Source organism: Mytilus californianus, unplaced genomic scaffold, assembly GCF_021869535.1.
Source record: "Mytilus californianus isolate M0D057914Y unplaced genomic scaffold, xbMytCali1.0.p SCAF_6, whole genome shotgun sequence".
Lineage (NCBI taxonomy): Eukaryota > Metazoa > Mollusca > Bivalvia > Mytilida > Mytilidae > Mytilus > Mytilus californianus.
Genome location: NW_026262712.1, coordinates 55,666,796 through 55,677,849, shown reverse-complemented (window position 1 = coordinate 55,677,849; position 11,054 = coordinate 55,666,796). Strand labels below are relative to the sequence as shown.

General features: G+C 32.3%; 1 long non-coding RNA gene across 1 annotated transcript; it reads right to left on the bottom strand.

The window, feature by feature from the left end:
• Positions 1-5,607: 5,607 nt before the first annotated feature.
• On the bottom strand, positions 5,608-10,675 carry LOC127705718 (uncharacterized). The gene is made up of 2 exons (XR_007983940.1): positions 10,139-10,675; positions 5,608-6,162 (listed from the first exon to the last, which is right to left on the bottom strand). It is a non-coding gene; the product is annotated as an uncharacterized LOC127705718 (long non-coding RNA).
• Between the last annotated feature and the right edge of the window lie 379 nt (positions 10,676-11,054).

The following is an 11,054-nucleotide window of genomic DNA, read 5'->3' as shown; positions in this document are numbered from 1 at the left end:
GGAGAAGTTAAAACACACACACACACACACACACACACACACACACACACTTATATATATATATATATATATATATATATATATATATATATATATATAGGCGATTTGGTGTCACGATATCTCAGTAGCATGAGTTCGAATCCCGGCGAGGGAAGAACAAAAAAAATTGCGAAAGCAAATTTACAGATCTAACATTGTTGGGCTGATGTTTAGACGAGTTTTATATACAGAATGTACACAGCCATGTATCACCATCACTGCTGGTGATCCGATGGATAAATCTGTTGTAGAGTTGTCACTGGTTCAGACGTACTTATTAATATAATTATTTCTCTGACTGTATCTTGCATTAACTTGTAGGATCCTTTACAATAGATATTTCAGCTGATCTGTAACAATTCCATCTTCATGCCTTATATATCATGTACTGTATTACGACGCTAGATTAAAACTGACGAGGAAAGGTAACACCCGGCCACCGAAAGCTTTATTATGTGAAGCCTAGGTGGTCGTGTGGTCTAGCGCGTCGGATATAGTGCAGGCGATTTGGTGTCACGATATCTCAGTAGCATGAGTTCGAATCCCGGCGAGGGAAGAACAAAAAAATTGCGAAAGCAAATTTACAGATCTAACATTGTTGGGCTGATGTTTAGACGAGTTATATATATATATATATATATATATCGAATGGTATTAGATTAAAATTAAGATCCATTTTGTTACATCTGTGATCCGTTTATTTGGCAATCGCCATGGCAGTCAACAGGGTTTAAGAACATCCGTTGTTCGACCTGCTAGTCAAATGCGTTTTGTTAAAATATACTTTTTCACTTTTTGGTCTTTTGGAAAATGTTGTTTGTGCTGTATTTAGACCCCTCTACCAATAAATTTGTTTTGCATGCACACGTATAAAAATTGCGGTTTTTATCCAACGCAATCATAGGTTTGAACGTTGTTTTCAATTTAGACTTGTTTATATTTTTTCGTTTGGGCTTGTATTATATTTGCCTTCGGGTTTATATGATCCGTTCATCCTATTTCAACTCTTCAAAATTCAAGAGTCAATCCTAAATTGAGGTAAATTATATGGCCTTCCAAATACCGTTTCGATTCCTAACATCACTGAAGAGACATTAATTGTCGAAATCCGGATATGGTGTACAAATTTTTGCACCTCATGTTTGCGGTATACCATCTTTCCGCAAGTTTTTTGTTTTCTATTTGGTATTAGATTAAAATTAAGATCCATTTTGTTACATCTGTGATCCGTTTATTTGGCAATCGCCATGGCAGTCAGCAGGGTTTAAGAACATCCGTTGTTCGACCTGCTAGTCAAATGCGTTTTGTTAAAATATACTTTTTCACTTTTTGGTCTTTTGGAAAATGTTGTTTGTGCTGTATTTAGACCCCTCTACCAAGACATTTGTTTTGCATGCACACGTATAAAAATTGCGGTTTTTATCCAACGCAATCATAGGTTTGAACGTTGTTTTCAATTTAGACTTGTATATATATATATATGCTATTCGCTAAAAAATGAATATATAATATATAAATAAGACATAAATAAAATACTCAAAACACAAAAAGTGTCAAAAAACTATTGTACTAACAAAACCCACCATAGGGTCAACTAAGGTCATAGTGGCTGTTATTTCTCTTGTGGTACATATACTAAGTTTATATAATGTCTGGAATTATTTTATTAAACATATATGTTCTTGCCTTATACATGTCATATTACTTTTATATAGTGACAATTTATAAGGACAGTTATCCTACTATAAACATTTTGTGTTGAAAAGGGGGACCTTCACGTTTTTTGTTGGTGAATAGTTATTGTCGGTATGACATACTAAAATACATCCTCCATTTACCATTTGTTCTCAAATATAGAATATATTGTTAACCCAAACCTTGCAATCATTTTTAGGTAAATTTTCAAACGATTTTTTTGTAAGGTTTTGATAACCAATTTTGCACTGGAGATGGAATATTCGGCAACATGGTTTTAATAGCAGCATGAATAACTGCAAGTGAGATGCAATGTGTATTTTAATGAACAACAGATGTCTTAGATTGAATTTTGCCGTTTAAACACTTCTTTGTCAGCTAGTTAAAGAAGATCAAATGATAACTATGAGCACAGTTGGATATTCCACTCAAAATTTTTGAATAACAAACTATATGTCTCATATTTTAATGATAAGAGAAGTTACGATATGTAGTGTTTCCCTTGTGCGTCTCAATGTTCACTTGCAGGTGTTCTATGTACTAGTATATGATTTTTGTTTGTCCATTTCGAACTTGATGCGTTAGTTGTCTGCGTTATAAGATCTTCAAACAAAAATATGGGAACGTCGAAATGTTAAATGTTCATTCCTTTTTGGTGATGTAAATAGGTCCACAGGTTAAAAACCCAAATCCTGGCTTGGATCTGCATGAAGGCTGTTGAGAAGGAACATTATTTTAATTATCTGTCATTGACAGTATTAGGTTTGCTAACGTTTTCAAGTTCAAAAACGTTTTGTTCATTTTTCCTTAATTATACATATCTTGCTAAACTTTTTCTTGTTAACTAAGGGCGTGGATCGTAGATAATTGTGTTGCTTCTTATTTTTCATTTACTAATAAGATTGTTCGACACATTGCTGATTAATTGGATATTGTTATCCCTTTTACATGTTGTATAAAGTTTTTATCGTGACACACGTTGTAGTGGAGAATGTATGTTTTTTTCTCTCCAAGTCGTTGATGTCCTAAACACTATTTACTTTAATGTAGTACAGAACTAACCAAAGGCTGTTTTTCATTTTTACAATAAAAGGTCTTAAAGTATTGTCAAACAAAGTGTGAAAGTAATTTGTTTCAAAAGTTTAGTTGACCATCAGCCTGCATCGAAATAGCAATAGTTCTGAATAACTAAAACTCTCAAGTCAAATATACATGTATATATATTTCATCGTTTTTGGAACTGTAAAGAATGCTAGCATTACCTGAAGATTCAATTCAGTTGTCTTTTTTTCTTTTAAACTTCATACCTTAAGGCTTTTGTCTGTATTATAATTTCTAAGATATATACGTGTTTTACTGAGTTTGGCCATAGACTGTCGAGGAACAACCAAGACTGAATTTTCGGAATGGCCAAAACACAGATATTGCAAAAAACGTACACTGGAGAAGTCCTTGACTTTGCATAGGCACGTGACGTGTGGCAGAGTTAAACTCGACCTGTTAATCTATTCTTTCTTAGCAAACAAATATATACAGAAGAAGGTCATTAAAAGAGTTTTATAATTATGCAGGTTGCTGAAATGGATGAATAACAAAATGTTTAAAAGAAACTAAGATTAAAATGAAAACGGTCCCGTGAAGATTAAGTACAGATATATGTCTAACTTCGACTTATTAAAAACAAGCTTCTGATTCGTTCATGCAATATAACGAGCTGTTCATACGTTGATCAATTTAGTTCTATATAGTGTGATTCCATTTTTAAAGTTGTGTATGCATAATCTACTGACTCTTAAAGAGGAAACACGCACAAGAATTGCATTGTAATGCTTCTTCAGTATTTCAGAATAACATTTCATGTGTTGACAACACTTTCCTCTTCCTTCGGTTTCCATCGCGTCAACATGGATACATTCAAAATAGAAACAAACAAGAGAATAATTTCAAATAGAATATATGGAATAGTTCGTACGACATTGGGTTGTGCGGTTTTATGTACACATGATCCCATTTGTTGTTCTGCGAGCTACGAAGAAGAAATTAAGACATGTTTGTTAGAAAGTCTTTGCAAACCGGAAATGGCGAATAACCCAAATTCCATGACTATGTCGAAAAAAACAGGTACAGTAACTACTAAACATATTTTAGTCTAAATCTAAACAAACGAAAAAGACAATACTTAAACTGAGAAACAATAATTGGGAAATAGTAACAGATCAAGATGAAATATTAAAGCTTGAAAAGGAGCTTTATGCTAATTTATACGACACTAAACAAAATCCGGATATAGATGTTCAAAAATACATTACTGAAACAAAACTCAATTATAAATTAACAGAAGAAGAAAGTAAATCCTGTGACGGATACGTAACGCTGGAAGAATTATCTATTGCAGTCAATAATCTAAAATTAATGGACGGGATAAGCATTAACTTTTATACAAAATTTGGGGACTTCTTGGACCTCTACTTGTAAAAATATTTAATTTTAGCTTTGAAAATATACAATTGCCATTTACGCAAAGACAAACTTTACTGAATCTAATTTAAAAAAAAAAATGATCCGTTGGAACTTGCAAATTACAGACCAATATCATTATTAAATAGTGATTATAAAATACTCTCCTACACTTTAGCTTTAAGAATAAACAAAATCCTAAATCTAATCATTAATGCTGATCAAACAAGATACATCAAGAACAGATTCATAGGTTTTAATCTACGCCAAATACAAGATGTAATAGATTACGCAGATAAGTTCAATATAGAAGGTGCTATTTTATTCATAGATTTTTCGAAAGCTTTCGACACATTAGAATGGAATTTTATGTATCATACTTTAAAATATTTTGGTTTTAATAAACCCTTCATAAAGGGAGGACTAAATATGATCGACATAAAAAGCTACTTCTCCTCTCCTAAGATAAGATGGGTCTCAAGGTAGCTACAGGCAAAACAAGAAAATTGGACATTGATCCCAAAGCTATTTTTAAATAAATGAGGGGAACATTTCCTTATTTTTAGAATGAACTTAAATAACCAAACCTTAAAAAAAACCTAGATATAGCTAAGGATATTCCAGATTTTTACTTAGATATAATAAAAAGTTGGATTTTAATTCATGAAACGAAAAACACAGAACTGAAAAACTTTGTCGAGATAAGAAAGCAAGTTATCTGGGGTAATAAATTTATCAAATATCAAAACAAGTCGCTTATTATGCATAATTGGATACACAGTGATTTCATTTTTTAAATGATATTATTGACGACAATGGAAAAATTGCCCACGAAAAAATATTTAAAAAACTGCAAAACACTAATAATTGGATTTCAGAAATTTCGATAGTCAAAAAAGCAATACCAACCTTATGGCTAAAAACTTTAGCCACGAAAGAATTCATCAAATCAAATGTAAATTTTAACAGATTATTTATCAATATAAACAAAGAAAACATTGAAATTGAAAATTTAAGCAACAAAAACGTATATCAATACCTCGTTCGACAAAAAATTTCTCCTACCCTTGGCATAAATAAATGAAAAAAAAAGAACTAGAAATCAATTACAAATTTACCAAATATATGTTTAACTTTATACACCAACATTTAAAACTGAATAAACTTAAAATGTTTAGATGGAAATTGATAAGTTGCATTCTACTAAATAGAAAAAATCTCTACAAATGGAAAATCGAATCTAGCCCATATTGTCGACTTTGTCAACTTTAAGACACGTATCATCACTTTTTTATTGAATGTAAATTTCTAAAAGAAAAATTTGGGAAACTATAAATAAAATTTTATCCCAAATGAATTTTAATAAAAAATCAACTTAAAAGATATAGTAATAGGCTATAAAATAACAGATAGCGAGTATATGGGGCAATATGCGTAATAGATTATCCATAGGCGGTAATGTTAACGTTTTCTTCTGTTGCTCAGGCCATATCGTAAACTTGGATATGTATGATGGCTCATTTTGAAGCTGAGACACTTGCACATGTGTGGTGCGATTTTCGGGGTGGCAAGTGTGATTCGTTTTCCCGTCAAGTGCCCAACCCCGAAAGATAGTGAAAAATGTCACTCTCCTCAGGAAATAATCCCTAAATTCTGACCATAAAAATCATTAAAAAATATGTCCTTTGTAATTATTTGTTCAGGTTTATTTTTTTATACTTTTTTTCACATCACATCAGCTCTATAAAACACCAGTCCTAGTTCATTTATGTCAATTTTTAAAATCACAGCTTCCACAATTGTATGGCGGACTAATTTTTTAATGAGAGTCATAAATCTGTGTTCCTCATCTCAAGGTCCATTAGGGATATTGACCCATATTAGATCAGCTAATGTCAGATTCCACTTATATTGCAGTTTGTATCCCTTTAGTACACATTTCTGAACAATTCTGTGAAGTTTTAGCCATATCTGAAATAAAATAAGCTCATTTTAATACTTTTAGATAGCAATGTTTATAACTGTTCAATATCCTTTTTAAGGAAGAAAAAAACACAATAAGCATATGTTATAAATTTACATTTTAAACATTTGTTTTAACTTTAATTGGTATAACTGCAATTCATAAGCCTCTTCTACCTTACAGACTTTCTACAAATCCTCATTTTTTGTTGATAAATCATGTAAATATAGTGTTTTTCACTTAAAAACTATCAGATTTAAGAAATTTTCCACCCTGATAGTCTTGTTTCTATTATATTTTTTTTATTGAATAAATATCTCTAATATATGTTCATTACTGTAAAGATTAGTCACAGACCTTTTTAAAACTAGTCTTGTTTTCAAAATCCATCAAGGAATAAGAATTTTAGAGGTTTTTTTTGTATGTGTGTTGAAAGTGGGAAAAATGGGTTATTTCTTTGGTGAAGAGTACATTGTGACGTCATTGTTTTTGTGACGTCATTGCATTATGACATCATAATTTAGAGTTGTACACATCTTACAGAGTGTATTGATTTTGAAACATGAAAGGCAAAAAGAAACGAAACAAGTTTAAGGTTGGTAACCAAGCATTTTTATCCCGTTATGATTCCCTAGCAACAAATCAAGATTGCAATGGTGTTGCTCCATCTACAGCTCCATCTACACAGGTTTTAAAAAATTCATCTATGCAAGTATCATCTGCATCATCTAAACATGAATTTCCTCATTAAACTACAAATGTATTGCCAAAAACACCCACAGAATCCCTCTGGTTACCCCGCCTTACTGAAAAGGATTTCAAATTGTATTCTAAAGAAAGTTATGATAAGAAGTCATATGTAGCACCTCAGACTGAAAAGAGTGCTACTACGGTGAAACTCCTTCGTCCATATAAAGTGTCTGATGACTATTTGGGTGAATATTTAGGGGATAAAAATACAGAAAATAGAACAGTGGATAGAGATTTAAACATTTTAATGATGAATAATCTAATAATTTGTCATATAAATCAAAGTCCACATTGTAATGTTCCACATTTTGAACTTGTGCAAGAGACTCAGTGGGGTCTCGGTTGGATTTGGGAACTAAAATGTACAAAGTGTAAGTTTATATCAGAAAAATATAAACTGTTTAGAGAAATTGAAAGTGGGCGTCCTGGCCGCAAGCGTGCCAACATAAACTATGGGTTTCAGACTGGTGTAATAAACTCTAACATAGGTAATGACAGCGCGCGAGTACTTTTGACCAGTTCGTGTATTCCTCCTATGGCAAGAACAACAATGCAAAGAATAACCAAAAATGTATGTGACAAGGTTGTTAAACTTGCTGATGAGGAAACTAAAAAAGTTGTTGAGAATTTTAAAAGGAGAAATGAAACCTTAGGGTTAAATAAAAATAGTCCAATAAAATTACAAATGGATGGGACTTACCAGAGTATTTATATCAAAAGTAGACATAAAATGGGTCAAAATGCCTCGCAGGCAATTGGTATTGCCTGTGAAAATGAAACCGACAGTCATGATGTAATAGGTTTTCACTTAGTAAACAAACTATGCTGGGTCGGTGCATGGTTACGCGGTAAAGGTTATGATGTTGAATGTCCTAACCATGAGCATTGTACAGCAAATACTAATAGGTATGATCCTTTGAGTGAAAAGGATCTGGGGTATGAAATAGGTAAAAAAATTGCCACAAATGATTTACTTGTAGATTATTGCACTACTGATGGTGATGCAAAAAGTGTGAAAGGTTTACAAGAGGCAATGCAAGAAATATTTGGTCCTTTATGGTCGGTAAACAGACTTGCCGATACAATTCATAGGGGTCAAAGTCAGTTCCGTGAAGGAATCCGAGCAAAATTTAGTGTCGGCATGTTCCCTGGAGTAACAAAAGCCAAGAAAAATGATATAAAAACAGCTTTTGCCAATGATATAAAATTAAGGTCACATGGTATAATGAAATCATTATTTATGAAGTATAATGGTGACCGACAAAAAAAATCAAAATGCTTGCCTGGTATTGTTCGGTCTGTGGTGAATTGCTACAGCGGTAATTGCGGTGATACATGTAGATGGAGCATAACACTTTGTAATGGTGGTAAAACAACAAGCTGGTGGTATAAATCTATAAACCTTAACAGTCATGGCTTGCAAAATGGGTCTCTGATACCAACTGACAGAGACAAAATATTGATAGAATCCTTGCTAGAAATGAAACTCTCTCAGAATGCGTTAGATCAAATGAAATTTTTCAGTAATACTAACAAGTGTGAGTCTGTAAATAGAACTATTTCCACATACCTACCCAAAAATAAGAATTTCTCCCGCAATGCCATAGGTCGGGCATCTGCAGCAGTCTTGAAAGTAAATAATAATAGAGATGTTGCCTTGGTTAAAACTCTGAAAGCTGTTGGCTGCACAATGGGTAAAAAGTCTCGTGCTGCAGTAGCTCTGAAAAAAATACGTAAACTTGAAATATATGATTGTGCATATCAAAAAAGTTCAAAAGTAAAATATCGAAGGTTACAGGCTCGTAAAAGGCAGGCTATCAATTTTCTGCTTAATAAAAGTAAGCGAAATTACGGGTACAAAAAACATCAGTTAGAACCAAAGCTTAGTCAGATAACTAGCTGCAAAGAGTTTGTTCCACAGCCTGGTTGTAGTTTTTGGCTAGATTAACAAGGTCACAATTTCCATTTTTCTTTCAGCAATATTTCAAGAAATATTACAACATGTATCAATTTATTTATTTATTTATTTTCCATGATTACAGGGATTGATAAATGTTATTTAAATTATTGTGATGATAAATCAAAATCTTTTTCAGTAATATGCATGTGCATGTTGTTTTGAGTTATTTGTATTTTTATAATAAAGAGTTTGTTTCATTTGAACTGTTTTGAAAATGGGATAACGGTCCAAGACATTGAAACATACCACACACAGCATCATACATGCAAATTAACACACATGTATTGCATAAAAATTTATTTTTCCTATCATGAACACATTCATTGATACAACATACAAGGAAATAAAATAAAATAAAATCATGTCCATATTTACTTCCATTTGCAACTATTTCAGTTCTGTTAGCTTTTTATTTTACTTTTGATATTCTTATTTTATAATTTTGTAGTTTTTGTTTTGATTTGTTTGGTTTTTATATTGAAGATTTCTTTTAAAGCATGCTTACTTTAGTTGGTTCATGTGGTTTGAATGTCCCAATTTCCTGACACAGTTAAAAATACATTTGTAAACAACAAGAGTTACTCCCCCTCCTATGTCAATAAAAGGTAAACACTCGTGAAACAAGCCGTAAAATGTGTTACCTCAGGTTAATATAAACATGCATGTTTGTTTCAGTGTCTTGGAGGGTGAGAGGGAGGGCTTTTATCCCATGTTCATTTTTTTAGCAGTGTAAGAAACTTGTATTTGAGTAAATGATTCATGCAAAGTGAAGTGTGCAATATGTCACCTCGGAGACTTAAATTTTAGAATTAAAAATAGAACAAACCACAGTTTAAGATGCAACATGCAGTTAGGATATGCTGTGCCATGCAGTTCATGAGTGGTGCATTTTTGTGAAGTTACACAGACCTTACGGTGGTTATTTAAATCATGGGGCTCAAAAATTATATGGTCAGCATTAACACACAAGGCATTATGGCAGAGGTGCGAGGCATCTAAATTTCTATCAATGTCAATTGTTTTTAACTGTAACATTTTTGCCAAGCGTGCAACATTCATTTTTGTCCTTTTTCCATTTGGATAAGCCACATTTAGCATCCCTAAAATATAATTTCTTTTCCTCTGAATGGCCCCTGTTCAGATTTTACATGACCCATTTTCTGCATCAATGCTATTTAACAACAAAAAATTAGTATATTTTTGATAAAAATCAAAAGTTTAGGAAGCCATTTTGTATTGTTTTGATTAATTAGCACTAAAAGAGTGTAACTGACCTTGATTTCAGCAGCTATCATCCTAAATTGTGGTCACTGAGCCATGAAACACTCCATCACCTTTGAAATTCAAGGCCACAATTTGGGGCAATATGCGTAATAGATTCTCCATAGGCGGTAATGTTAACGTTTTCTTCTGTTGCTCAGGCCATATCGTAAACTTGGATATGTATGATGGCTCATTTTGAAGCTGAGACACTTGCACATGTGTGGTGCGATTTTCGGGGTGGCAAGTGTGATTCGTTTTCCCGTCAAGTGCCCAACCCCGAAAGATAGTGAAAAATGTCACTCTCCTCAGGAAATAATCCCTAAATTCTGACCATAAAAATCATTAAAAAATATGTCCTTTGTAATTATTTGTTCAGGTTTATTTTTTTATACTTTTTTTCACATCACATCAGCTCTATAAAACACCAGTCCTAGTTCATTTATGTCAATTTTTAAAATCACAGCTTCCACAATTGTATGGCGGACTAATTTTTTAATGAGAGTCATAAATATGTGTTCCTCATCTCAAGGTCCATTAGGGATATTGACCCATATCGGATTCAATATAATTCTGACAATTATAGGATTTGCAATCTACAAATCATACTATGTTTCAAACCAAAGAAATAAATCTATTAATATATTCATTCTCTTTAAATCTGAATTTGACGAATACGTTAGATCATACAATCTAGACATAGAATACGCTACAGTCCGAGTGTTTCAAAATGTATTCTAAAGAACAGAAATTTGTTTTTCTTCTTTTTTTTTATGATATTTTTAAGCAGACAGATATCTTAATTATATAAATAAATAAATTACTCACCTAATACGTTTAAAATCCAAGTATACAGATATAAAACTGGCAAATCCCACAACAAATATCCATTAAAAAGCATGCTCTCACCTTTAAACATGGTAAATCATC